The sequence below is a fragment of the Mus caroli genome, unplaced genomic scaffold (assembly GCF_978045245.1).
Source record: "Mus caroli unplaced genomic scaffold, Mus_caroli_1 scaffold_6, whole genome shotgun sequence".
NCBI lineage: Eukaryota > Metazoa > Chordata > Mammalia > Rodentia > Muridae > Mus > Mus caroli.
In genome coordinates, this window is record NW_028227261.1 from 24,462,890 (window position 1) to 24,475,691 (window position 12,802).

At 44.6% G+C, this 12,802-nt stretch overlaps 1 protein-coding gene across 1 annotated transcript in view; it reads left to right on the forward strand.

The window, feature by feature from the left end:
- The first annotated feature begins 2,013 nt into the window (after positions 1-2,013).
- The window catches only part of Wdtc1 (WD and tetratricopeptide repeats 1), a 59,347-nt gene continuing 48,558 nt past the window's right edge, over positions 2,014-12,802 (forward strand). Inside the window, exon 1 of the mRNA XM_021159606.3 lies at positions 2,014-2,034. The gene's annotated coding sequence lies outside the window, so the exon portion shown is untranslated. The remainder of the gene's footprint in view (positions 2,035-12,802) is intronic.

The following is a 12,802-nucleotide window of genomic DNA, read 5'->3' on the forward strand; positions in this document are numbered from 1 at the left end:
AAATAAAAATACAAAAATATTCCCCAGTGGCAACCAGCAATGAGCCAGCACTCAGAAGGTGGCTTCTAAATAAGATTCCTCTCTAATAACAGGAACCAGGAATTTTTGGAGAAATGACTGATTCTTATACTTGAGCAAGGAAAAATGAGAGAGAAACCCAGAGTATCCCATAGTGCATGAGAGCAAGGAGGAGCTTAAAAAGTGAAAGGATGCCTAATTAAAAAGCAAAACAAACAACAACCCCCAAAATACCCCACCCAAACCCAAATCAACAACAAAAACCAGAACAAAAATAACCCTAAAAATCCCTTTAAAAAGCTGGAACAAAGCCGGGCGTGGTGGCACAGGCCTTTAATCCCAGCACTTGGGAGGCAGAAGCAGGCAGATTTCTGAGTTCAAGGCCAGCCTGGTCTACAGAGTGAGTTCCAGGACAGCCAGGGATACACAGAGAAACCCTGTCTCAAAAAACCAAAAAAAAAAAAAAAGCTGGAACAATTTGAACTATGGAATCAATGAGAGTATTGGCTGTAATCTAAACTGTAGAATACCTATGCATGAGAGTTTACACTGATATCAGTAATTTGAATAAATAAAGGGAAAAAATTTAAATGTGCATATTCCTTCCAGGAAGCAGAACTTAAGGGCACTCATTCTCTAACTCTAGGGGCAGGGTGGAGTTTGAGATTTAGAAGAACATGGTGTGGAGCTGCCAGGCTCAGGGGCAAAGACCTGGGCTGTAGATCCAGCACTGGGGAGGTAGAGGCAAGAGGAACTGGAGTTCAAGGTCCTCCCCGCTACCTAGAGAGGTGGTCCAGCTTGTGGAACATAGACTCTGAAAAACAAAACCAAACCCCATCAAAAGAAAAAGAAGAGAAGGAGGAGAAGGAGGAGGAGGACGAGGGGGTTGGGGGGAGGGGGAGGAGGGGGGAGGAGGAGGAGGATCACTACCACCAACCAAAACCAACAACAACAAAGATATGCTACCAAAAAGGACAACGAGCCGTGCGGTGGTGGCAAACCATGGTTTCCAGCCAGGGAGCAATTAATTCATTTTGCCAAGAGCTACCTCTCCACCTGAGAGGTACCCCAGCTCTGGCTGCGTAATTTTTACGTAATTACTTCAGTGAGATTGCACGGCTAGATGTAAGGGGGTCTAGAGTAAGTAGCCTGCCTAACTCAAACTGAAGGTTGGGTCTCCGGACTTTAACATGAGGGAAGCCACAGAAGTCTATGTAGCAAGGGTGTGGACAGACTACTCAGTGACTCAGCCAGTCACACAGTCGTAACTTCCCGATGTCTCCAGTTTGCTCCTCCCCCACCCAGCCCTTTCAGCTGACATAAATTTGCGTCACAAGCACCCAGTAGGGCGCGGTCAAATTCCCTAATAAATCTTTGTATTCCAGAGGCCTTGGGCATGATCTGGGATTAGAAATTAGCCTGGGCTGCATGGGAAGCTGGAGACCTATACCGAGACACTGTCTCGAAAAGGCAAATCAATCCAGCGTGGTGGTACATGCCTGACTCATGATCCCAGCAATCAGGAGGCTGAAGCTGGAAGAATCAACGCAAGTTCGAGGCCAGCCTGGGCTACACAGTGAGTTGAGGCCAATCTGGGCTACAGAAGTGTAGCCTATCTCAACACACACACAAACCAAACTCCAGAACTAAACAAAAAACCCCACCAAACTAAACAAGACAAGAGGGGTTCACCTCCATGGCCCACCTCGCCAACCTCTTCCTCAGCCTGTTTCAGCCTTCTTTAGAAGCTCTTTGTAGCCACACCCACTGAAGGAGACAGGCGGGAGATTCCTAGGCTGGGAGCAGTTGGGCGGAGCCTTTTGCAAAGCCTTGCTCACCCTCGGTCACTAGCCCCTCCCACCCCAGTGAGAAGAAGCCAACCTATTGGCGGGGAAAGGAGATTTCTGGAACAGAAGAGGAAGAGGGGTCTTCAAGTAGCGGGCAAGCTTTCGTGCCATCAAGAGAATTGCCAAGCTGTCTTCCACGGGACCGTCACGGAGTCACAAATATGTCCAGGTCAGAAGCCGGAGGTGGGGCGGGAACGGAGCGGGGTTTGAGATGGGAGATATGAGAAGAGAGGTATTGGTGTGTAACTTCTAGTAATAGTAGTAGCGGAGTTCAATGGTCAGATTGATTAGATCCTCATCGCTCACCAGAAGGAGTTTTCCGTGTCCATATCTTTTATCCCTTCGCAGAAAAGCAAATGGCTCCTGTTACTAAACAACGCTCGGCGCCGGACCCTGTAGGTATAGCTTTGTTCTGTCCCCACAGCATCTCTGTGTTAATATTCTTGTTTTATTCATTCATTTGGGTTGGTTTTGTTTTGGTCGTTCGAAGCAGGGTTTCTCTTTGTAACCGTGGTTATCCTGGCACTCACTCTGTAGACCAGGCTGGCCTTGAACTCACAGGGATCAGCCTGCCTGCCTCCGGAGTACTAGGGTGACAGGTAAGCACTGTCATGCCTGGCTGGCTGGCTGGCTGTTGGTTTCAGACCCTGTGTCATGAGTTCTGCACATCTTCACTTCTTCCTGACCCTTCCCAAAGTCCTGGAATTACTGGTATCTACATATAGATTCCTATTTGGGGGGCTTTAGGCTCACCATCTAACATCTGAGGACCATCTCTTGCTCTTGGATATTGTTATTGCTGTTGTTGGTGTTGGGAGACACTACTGGTTCTGCTGGGATTAAAAGCTTGCACTGCCACATCTGGCCTGTTTTGTTTAAGATTGTGTCTCACTACGTAGCCCTGGCTGGCTTAAACACAGGTCACACCTGCCTCTGTCATCACTCCTGGCTTGTTAATTCCTTTTTGTTTGTTTGTTTGTTTGTTTGTTTGTTTGTTTTTCGAGACAGGGTTTCTCTGTGTAGTCCTGGCTGTCCTGGAACTCATTCTGTAGACCAGGCTGGCCTCGAACTCAGAAATTCGCCTGCTTCTGCCTCCCAAGTGCTGGGATTAATGGCGTGCGCCACCACTGCCCAGCTAAAAAATTTTATTTTATATGTGTGAGAATTTTTACATGAATGTATCTTTGTATCACTGTGTGCCTGGTAACAGTGGAGACCAGAAGTGGGCATTGGATGTCCTGAAACTGGAGGTTTTTCAGCTACCACATGGGTGCTGAGACTCAAACCCTGGTTCTCTGGAAGAGCAGCCAGTGCTCTTAACCACTGAGCCATCTTGTCTAGCCCCTAGACATTGTTTTAAATGCCAAAACCCCAGATTATTTGGTTGTTGTTATTGTTTTGTTTTGTTTTGAGACAGGGTTTCTCCGTGTAGCCCTGGCTGTCCTGGAACTCACTCTGTAGACCAGGCTGGCCTGGGATTTAGAGGTCCCTCTGCTTCCTGAGTCTTTGGATTAGAGGCCACCACCAAGAGCTCACTGAGTAGACCAGGTTTTGCTTGAACTTGCTGACATCACCCTGCCTCTACTCCATCATCATTGTTACATTTACAAACAAGTACCTGTTGTTTTAGTATGTGTGGATAAACAAACCTATATTCAAGGTTTAAATATATTTATTTTTAGATCCCAAAGGACATACACTTTGAATTTCACCCACCATTTGCAAGTGGCTTCTAAATTTAGTGCTGGGATTAAAGGCATGTGCCACCACTGCCTGGCCAGGATGGTGACTCTTTATGCGCATGCCTCTGCCTCCCAAATGTTGGGATTAAAGGTGTGTGCCTCCCAAGTGCTGGAATTAAAGGTGTGAACCACTGCCTGGCTATGGATTCTTTCTTTTTTTTTTTTTTTTTTTTTTACTTATTTTATTTATATGAGTACATTGTAGCTGTCTTCAGACACACCAGAAGAGGGCATCAAAGGTACTGGGATCAAAGGTGTGTGCCACCACCACCTGGCTTATGGATTCCTTTAATCCCAGCATTTGAGAGGCAGAGGCAGGCGGATTTCTGAGTTCGAGGCCAGCCTGGTCTACAGAGTGAGTTCCAGGACAGCCAGGGATACACAGAGAAACCCTGCCTCGGAAACAAACAAACAAACAAACAAACAAACAAACAAAAAGAGTTATTCTCATAGGATTGTTCTGGTTTAATTTGGTTCTCCACCTCTTATTTTTTAGCATTAGGGGTAAACTTTCAATGGGCTCTAGGTTGTTGGTCCCACAGCTCCATAGATGCCTCTTCGGGGGAGAGGTGAGCATTATATGGATGGGGATTATAGACAATTGAGCTATTTCCTCAGTGAGGGAAGGGACAGACCCCTTTGCTATCATAGCTTGTCTTGAAGGAATTAAGCTTCACTCTAATGCCTTTCTTTTCCAAGGCTAAGCCTTTATTTAAAGGACTCTGCCTTTGGATGGAACCGACCCCTCTCACCCTCTAAGGTTCTTCATGTCTGGTAAAATGTCCAGATTTGATTCTCAAAGAGTATTTATTCTCTGTAGATGGAAAGCATTTGCAATAGAAGCCAACAGGCAAGTTCCAATGGACTCCTTTTTGCTCTATGAAGGGTTTCCAGTTGGCAAGTAATCAATAAATATGATATCCATAGTTAGGACATCATCTGGTTCAAGATTGGTCAGGGCTGCATGCACAGAGATGAGCTTAAAGCTGCTCTTTGTTTCTGTCCCCACTGGAAATGAGCCGTCTCTCTGGTAACCCTGTAGAGGGATTTTATAAAAAAAAAAAAAATGTAAATATGATATGTGATTTCTCTAGTGTGCAAACATATCAATTAGAAGCTGTATCTGAGTTTTGTCCCTGAGGGGTGGGTGGGATCAAAGGTGTATGCTACAATCACCCTGCCCAAATATTTTATCTTTAGTTCCAAGTCATTCCAGGTTTTAGAGATTTAGAAAGCATAGTTTGAGGGGCTGGAGAGATGGCACAGTGGTTAAGAGCTACTGGTTGCTCTTCCAAAGGACCCAGGTTCAATTCCCAGCACCCACATGGCAGCTCACAACTCTTTGTAACCCAGCTCCTGACCCTTTCACACCAATGCACATAAAATAAAATATTAAAAAAAAACATGTTTGAACTGCAGGAACCCTTTTAATTTACTTAAAGCATTTTAAATTGGGGTTGGGGATTTAGCTCAGTGGTACAGCGCTTGCCTAGCAGGCACAAGGTCTGGGGTTCAGTCCTCATCTCTGAAAAAAAATTTTTTTTTTAAGTCTCTTAACTTTGTTTTTAATGCAAAGCAATAAAACTGTCCTTTTTATTTAAGAATAAAACTCAAAAGCTTGATGTCCAACATGACACATGCCCCGTGGCCGTCTCTCGTCTAACATTCTAGCATGAAATTAAGACACACAGTTGAAGAAAACCCATTTTGCGGGGCAGTGGTGGCGCACGCCTTTAATCCCAGCACTTGGGAGGCAGAGGCAGGAGGATTTCTGAATTCGAGGCCAGCCTGGTCTACAGAGTGAGTTCCAGGATAGCCAAGGCTACACAGAGAAATTCTGTCTCGAAAAACCCAAAAAAAATTTTTTTTAACTCATTTTATTCATTTATATTTCAGATTTCTATTTTACCACTGCCTGGCTTGAAGTATCTTCTATTCCTAGTTTCTTCTAGAAATTTCTCATGATTGGGGTGTTGAACTTGATTAAAAGCCTTTTCTGCATCTGTGAAAGGGTTCCGTGTAGCCCAGGACGGACTCTACCTCCCAAGAGCTGGGATTAAAGGTGTATACCATCATGCCTGCTTTTCTCCTCTCACCTCCCTCTCCTATTTTTTGTGATGCATTTCCTGTAGCCTAAACAGGCATCAAACTTGCTGAGTAGCCAAGGGTGACCTTGAACTTCTGATCTCCCACACCTCTACTTTTTTTTTTTTTAAAGATTTATTTATTTATTATATGTAAGTACATTGTAGCTGTCTGACATCAGAAGAGGGAGTCAGATCTCTTTACGGATGGTTGTGAGTCACCATGTGGTTGCTGGGATTTGAACTCCGGACCTTTGGAAGAGCAGTCGGGTGCTCTTACCCACTGAGCCATCTCACCAGCCCCCAACCTCTACTTTCAACTGGCATCAATCCTGGTTTATGGGATGAACCCCTGGTTTTGTGCATGCTTGGCAACTGTTCTACTAACTGGGCTGTGTTCCTAGAATCCCTGATCCGACCCCTTTTTAGAAGTATAGAGATAGTGGTTTTTTTTTTTTGTTGTTGTTTTTTGTTTTTTTGTTTTTTTGTTTTTTTTTTGAGAGGTGATCTCATTACACAGCTCTGTTTGGCCAAGGTTGTCTTAAATGCTAGCAGGTCTCTTGATCAGCTCTAGTATAGGATTACAGGCATGCACAGTCATGCCTGGTGGTAGTTTAGGGGATTTTTGAACAACTCATTTAGTATTTCATTTTTTCTTAGTGAGCTTGACAAATGTGTGAATTCTGCTTGTTCTTTGGGCCGGCAGATGACCAGACACAGTGAGGCCACTTGACCCACGAGATATCAATCTTTTTCTACCACCCCAACATATAACAGTAACAACTTTGAGACCTCTGGGACCATGGCTACAGTGTAACTGTGGTAACTTTGTTGATCTTTTAGTTCTGGATTGTAATGGGTATGCCCCTCACTAGGTAGCAAGCTGAGACAGGGTGGGTCAAGAGCCCTCTAAGGCAGTAATGGCATCTTGACTCAAACTAGAAATAGAAATGATAGATTGGAGAGATGGCTCAGCAGTTAAGGCCACATAACTGCTTTTCCAGAAGACCTGAGGTCAGTTCCTCACACTCACATTGGGCGGCTCACAACAGCCTCTAACTCTAGCTCCCGGGGATCTGGTGCCATCTTCTGACCTCCGTGGGCATTCACACACATGTGGCATACATAAACACAGGCACAGAATGTAAATGAAATAAAACAAATCTTAAAATAATAATGAGACCAGAGAGACGGTTCTGTGGGTAAGAGCGCTGGGGCTCTCTTCCAGAGAATCTATGTTCTATTCCCAGCACCCACATGTAACATCAGCAGCACCAGTACCAGGAGAAGCATCTGTAACTCTAATTGCAGGGGATTTGACATCCTCTTCTGGTCTCCTTTGGGTACCTCCACATAACATGTTACACAGACATAGATGCAGACAAAACACCCATATGCACAAAATGAAAACTAATTATGGCTAAGGGCATAGCTTTGTGGTAGAGCACTTGCTTGTATGTACAGAGCTGTGTGTTCAGTCTCTAGCATACACTCTCCCCGTAAGACTCCCTACTTTCTAAGGCAATTTTAATCCTTATGTTTTGTTTTGTTTTTTTGAGACACGGTTTTCTTTGTGTAGCCCTGGCTGTCCTGGTCTTCCCCCAGTAGACTAGGCTGGCCTCCAGCTCAGAGATCTGCCTGCCTCTACCTCCCCAGTGCTGGGATTAAAGGTGTGCACCACCACCAACAGATGGTCCTTTCTTAAGCCAGAACAACTTCTGTGACCATACATGGTTTATAAAAATAGAGTGGAATTTTTTGCTTGTCACCCACATTGTGAGTTTTGCGGTGGCCAATGGCCAGGAAGAGATACCGCTTCATCTTGCTGCAACAGATGGCCACTGTAGTACCATGAAAAAAAGAGCCTTCCGGTTTCCTTCCCTCTGCCCCTACCTCTCTGTGTTAAGTCTCTCATTCCGCCTGTCTATCCACCTCCTAATTATCTCCCAGATCTGCCCCTTTACCAGGGACTTTCCTTCTTTGCCTGTGTCACTGTGTTTGTCTCCCTGTCAGCTTTCCTGCCTTCAGTTTGGCCAATGCTGTTCAGTTTCTCCATAACGTAATCCAAGTGATTGGTCTGTGGCTCAAATGGCCAGAGACAAACTTCACAATCTTAGTGTGGCTTTTTAAGATCCTTCTCATCTGCCCACAGCCTCATTTTCAACCACACTCTGCCCTGCCTGGTTGGACTAGTTCCTCAAATGCACTCAATGGTATCTCTTCCCCTGCAAACCTGGCTTCTTCAGGTCACTCTGGTCTCAGCTTGGGTACCACTTTATCTGTATAACTATGGAATGGGTGTTGATGAAACTGAGACTCTAAGGGAAAAGCCGTTGCAGTTAGAAGCCGTTGCATCATTAGAAGTGATGAAGGCGAAGCTTATGTTCCAATTCCAGTCATCTTGAGTCATAGGCTGATGTCTTTTCATCCCCCAGATTTTCTTGGGTGGCTCTGGCTTTGACATGGGTCATCAGGAAGCAAGAGGCATCAGAAGAAATAACATGAGCTGCCATGTGGGTACACCTCCATGCCAGAAGAGGGCATCAGATCCCATTACAGATGGCTGTGAGATGCCATGTGGTTACTGGAAATTGAACGCAGAACCCCTGGAAGAACAGACAATGCTCTTAACCGCTGAGCCATCTCTCCAGTGCCCATGATACACTTTCTTGATAGTGGATAGGAGATGCTCCAGTTCACTGTGGGTGAGCCACACTGGGACAGTGGTCCTCCCAGGTGTTATAAAAAAGCAAGTTGAGCAAAAAAGTGGAGTTCCTTTATGGCCTCCAGATTCTTGCTTTGAGTTTTTGCCCTGACTTCCCCCTCAGTAATGAAGTGTGACCTGAGAGTTGTAACATGAAATTAACCCTTCAACCCCCACTGAAAACTGGTTCTGCTGTTTGCTATGCAATAGAAATTCTAAGACACTAGTTCTTCTGAATATCTTAGATTCTAGATTGGTACCAAGCAAATAACTAGATGATAAAAGTGATTAGAGTCAAAGTCATTTATTGATCTTTGGGGGTTTTTTCCTTAAAAAAATTTTTTTTAGCCGGGCAATGGTGGCACATGCCATTAACCCCAGTACTTGGGAAGCAGAGGCAGGTGGATTTCTGAGTTTGAGGCCAGCCTGGTCTACAGAGTGAGTTCCAGGACAGCCAGGGCTACACAGAGAAACCCTGTCTCAAAAAACAAACAAAAAAATTTTTAGGGCTGGTGAGATGGCTCAGTGGGTAAGAGCACCCGACTGCTCTTCCGAAGGTCCAGAGTTCAAATCCCAGCAACCACATGGTGGCTCACAACCATCCGCAACGAGATCTGGTGCCCTCTTCTGGAGTGTCTGAAGACAGCTACAGTGTACTTGCATATAATAAATAAATAAATCTTTTTTAAAAAATTTTTTTTAAATCATTTTATTCATTTATATTTCAGATGATATTCCCTTCCCAGCTACCCATCCACTAGCCACCATCCCATCACCCTTTATTGATCTTTATTATGCACTAAGTATTTTTAACATATATTATTTCTAATTAGCCTAAGATGGGCATTTCCCCTCCCCCTTCTTTTATGACAGAGATTATCTGTGTAGCTCTGACTATCCTAGGATTTACTCTGTAGACCAGGCTGGCCTCAAACTCAGATCTGCTTGCCTCTGCCTCCCAAGTGCTAGAATTAATGGTGTATGCCACAATGCCCAGCCTAGAGATGGGTTTGGGAATTTTTATTTTTGTTGTGCAACCTGAGGTTCACAAAATGAGCTTTCTCTGAACTGTTTTGGACCCTGGAAGCAGGGACTTTGGAGATCTTTCTGAACTGATCCAAGATTATTAAGGAAGTTTGTGACTTTCTACTTGCTGACACTTTCAGTAGAAAAACAATCAACCTAGGAGCCTAATAAAGGAGGAGTCCATCAAGGCACAGGCCAGACTTAAGACAGAAAACTTTTGGATAGTTTTGAAATGAAAGTTGTGGCTCTACTCAGCACTGCCACAAAGCCCTGGTTTTATGGGTTCAAAAAGTAAGAGGTCAAGAAACATCTTAGAACATTTTCTAGAATTACCACTAAAGTATTGCCCACATTTTGTGTGGGGAAAGTGTGTGTGTGTTTGTGTGTGTGTGTTGGGGGGATTGGGGTGAGGGGCGAATCTGATTGCTTCTGTCCTCCTTGTCCTAGAGGAGAGGCAGTGTTCATAGTCAACCACTAGGTGGCACTGTGAAAGGCCGGCACGCTAATTACCATAGTAGAACCTATCAATTAATTAGAAGGGATTTCAGATCACGAAATGTAAACTGTTTTTGTGTGTGTTTTGCTTCCTTTTGGGAGGGGGTTTCTTGAAATATGGCCTTGCTCTGAAAACTCATAGCAATTTCCCTGCCTCAGGCCCCTAAATGATATGATTGCTAATATGTGCCTCCGTACCTGGGTTAAGACTCCTTGTTTCATAGAAGAGACATGAGGTCTGGAGAAGTAATCTGCATCGCCCACTTTTGTGATTAGACCAATCCTAGGTCTAATTGTTCTCAGATTGTTCTCAGTGTGGTGTATCTACCCATCAGTGTCCATTAAAAGACACACAAATTCCTTCACCATCCACACTCATCATGGTGCAAGTTTGTTGAAGTCACTGACATCTTCGAAAGCCTCAGACTTCGTTCACAGAATAAAGGGTTGGGCTGTATATTTGAGATGTCAAGAAGGTCATAGTAGGCCACTAGGGGTATCCTAATTTAAATTAATTAAAGTTATTTGTAATTTAAAATTCTGTTCTTAGCCCCCTTTCCACAGCTCAGCAGACAGTTGTGGGCCGTAACTACTACCTAGCAAAAGGGCAGGACATTTCCAGTATCGAGGGGTTGGTTGTATCCGCATTGAATGGTATTTAAGGTGCTTCTAGCATTATCCTGTGTGTTCCTGGGTGCCAAGAGATGGGGGGACAGGGAAGTTGTGGATGTTAAATGCATGTGGCTTTCTATCTCTCAACCTGAGTTCCTTTCTGAGATAGGGTCTCGAATATCTTAGGCTGACCTTGAATCTGCTCTGTAGGCAAGCATGACTCTAAGCTTTGGTCTTTGCTCCTTTACCTCCTAAGTGCTGGGATTCCTCTTTCTCTACGCTCAGGCCCCCCAGCTTCCTCTAACAGCACCCTTTATATCCCTGTATTAAATTAAGAGTCCACATCTGTGATTGTCTGGGTTGATCTTCCTGACGTGTCCTGTGTTCCCACCCCTATTCCCCAGCTGGACTTGGGCTTGCTCACCACTAGCACTGAGCCACATCTGCCCCACATCTCCCCAGGTTTGTGCAGATGTTAGAGTTGGAGAGCTACAGGTTAGGGGAAGAGCACAGTCTCTCCTTTCCTTGGATGAAGCGTAGCCCAGATTGTGCTGATGGTGGCTCTCGGTCCTGCAGCTTCCTTCAGTTAGTGCCAATCATCAGGACTTAATGGCAGCACTGGGTAAGTGGCAGGTGACCATCATGTTTTGAGAACAGAAGTAGAAAACGTGGCATGCTGTGAAGGATGAGAACAGTGTACTGACCTGAGGAATGGACTCAGTTACAGCTTGCATGTATATTCTAATTCCAGTCTTGTTGTAGCATGGGTTTCCTCTGTAAGATAGCTTTCAAGAAGTAACCTGAGTTTGAACCCCAGAACCATGTTGAGGTAGGACAGAACTGACTTTAAAAGTTGTCTTCTAGTCCCCGAAGGTACACCATGCCATTGCCATGAGCCCCCCCCATCCCCCATCTCACACACACACACACACACACGCACACGCACCTACCCGCAAGCAAGCAAGAAAGAATGGAGGGTTGTTAATATGAGAATACTCAATTTCAGGTTGACTTCTGTGGCGTTTGTCCTGGAGTCTTATAAGATGAAAGCAATCCAGCAGCTATCTCTGCAGAGCCAGCCGTCAGTTGGGGGATCCTTTGATGTTCTTGGGGAGGGAAAAAAACAGCTATATTCACTACCATAAACTATATTTGAAAATGCTCTGTCCCCCAGAAAATCAGAGATTGTTGGAATTGGTCCTTTGCTTACACCTCCCTTAACTGGGTCCAGAGTGTCATAGAAACATAAGTGTTCCTACTACTGAACAGGAGACTTCCACTAATCTCAAGGGTTCCCAAAGTCGCCCAGCTCTGCTGGTGAGGCTTTCTTCTGTTAATCTGAGTACACTCCTGGCTGGAAGATATGTCAAATTCTGAACTGAACATTTTTTTCTCAGTGGTCTTGGGAATCAAAGCTTGGATCTTGCACGTTAGGCGAGTGCCTTGCCAATCAGCTGTATCTTACCTTCTCTGGGGTTTTTATTTTTTTCTATGGAAATGAGTGACTTAGTCAGGGTTTCTATTGCTGTGATAAAACACTATGACCAATAGCAACATGAGGAGGAAATCTTACATGTCCTGATCACAGAACATCATGAAAGGAACTCAAGACAGAACCTGAAGAAGAGTCCAAAGGAGTGCTACATTCTGCCTTGCCCCTCAGGGCTTGCTCTGCCTGTTTTGTTTTACAACTCAGGACCACCTGCCCATGGGTAGCACTACCCACAATATGCTGGGCCATCCTGGGTCCTCTCAAACCAATTATTAACCAAGAAAATGTCTCACAGGACAAGCTGATGGGAGCTTCCTTGTATGAAGGTGACAAAATACTGGCCAGCACAGAGTAAGGAAAATATGTATCCTTTCTAATGTAAGTCTAATAAATTAGTGTCTGTCAATGTATATGTGCATACATACATACAAATACTATATAAGTCACCAAGCTTGAGGGCTCCAGTGAATACCAGCCAGAAAATAAGCAAGTGACTGTGGATATTATTACTTCTGGTCATCCCTTGCCAGCAAACATTCATTCTGAATGCAGATATATACTGTCGCAGAAACACAATCCATTCTTCTTTCTTGTCGTTTCTGCAACCTTGTCACCTAGAACAATTCCCAATTAAAATAATGTGGAGGGCTGGAGAGATGGTTCAGAGACTAAGAGCCCTGGTTGTTCTTCCAGACGTCCTGAGTTCAATTCCCAGCAACTCCATGGTGACTCATAACCATCTATAATGGAATCTGATGCCATTTCCTAAGATGCAGGTGTAA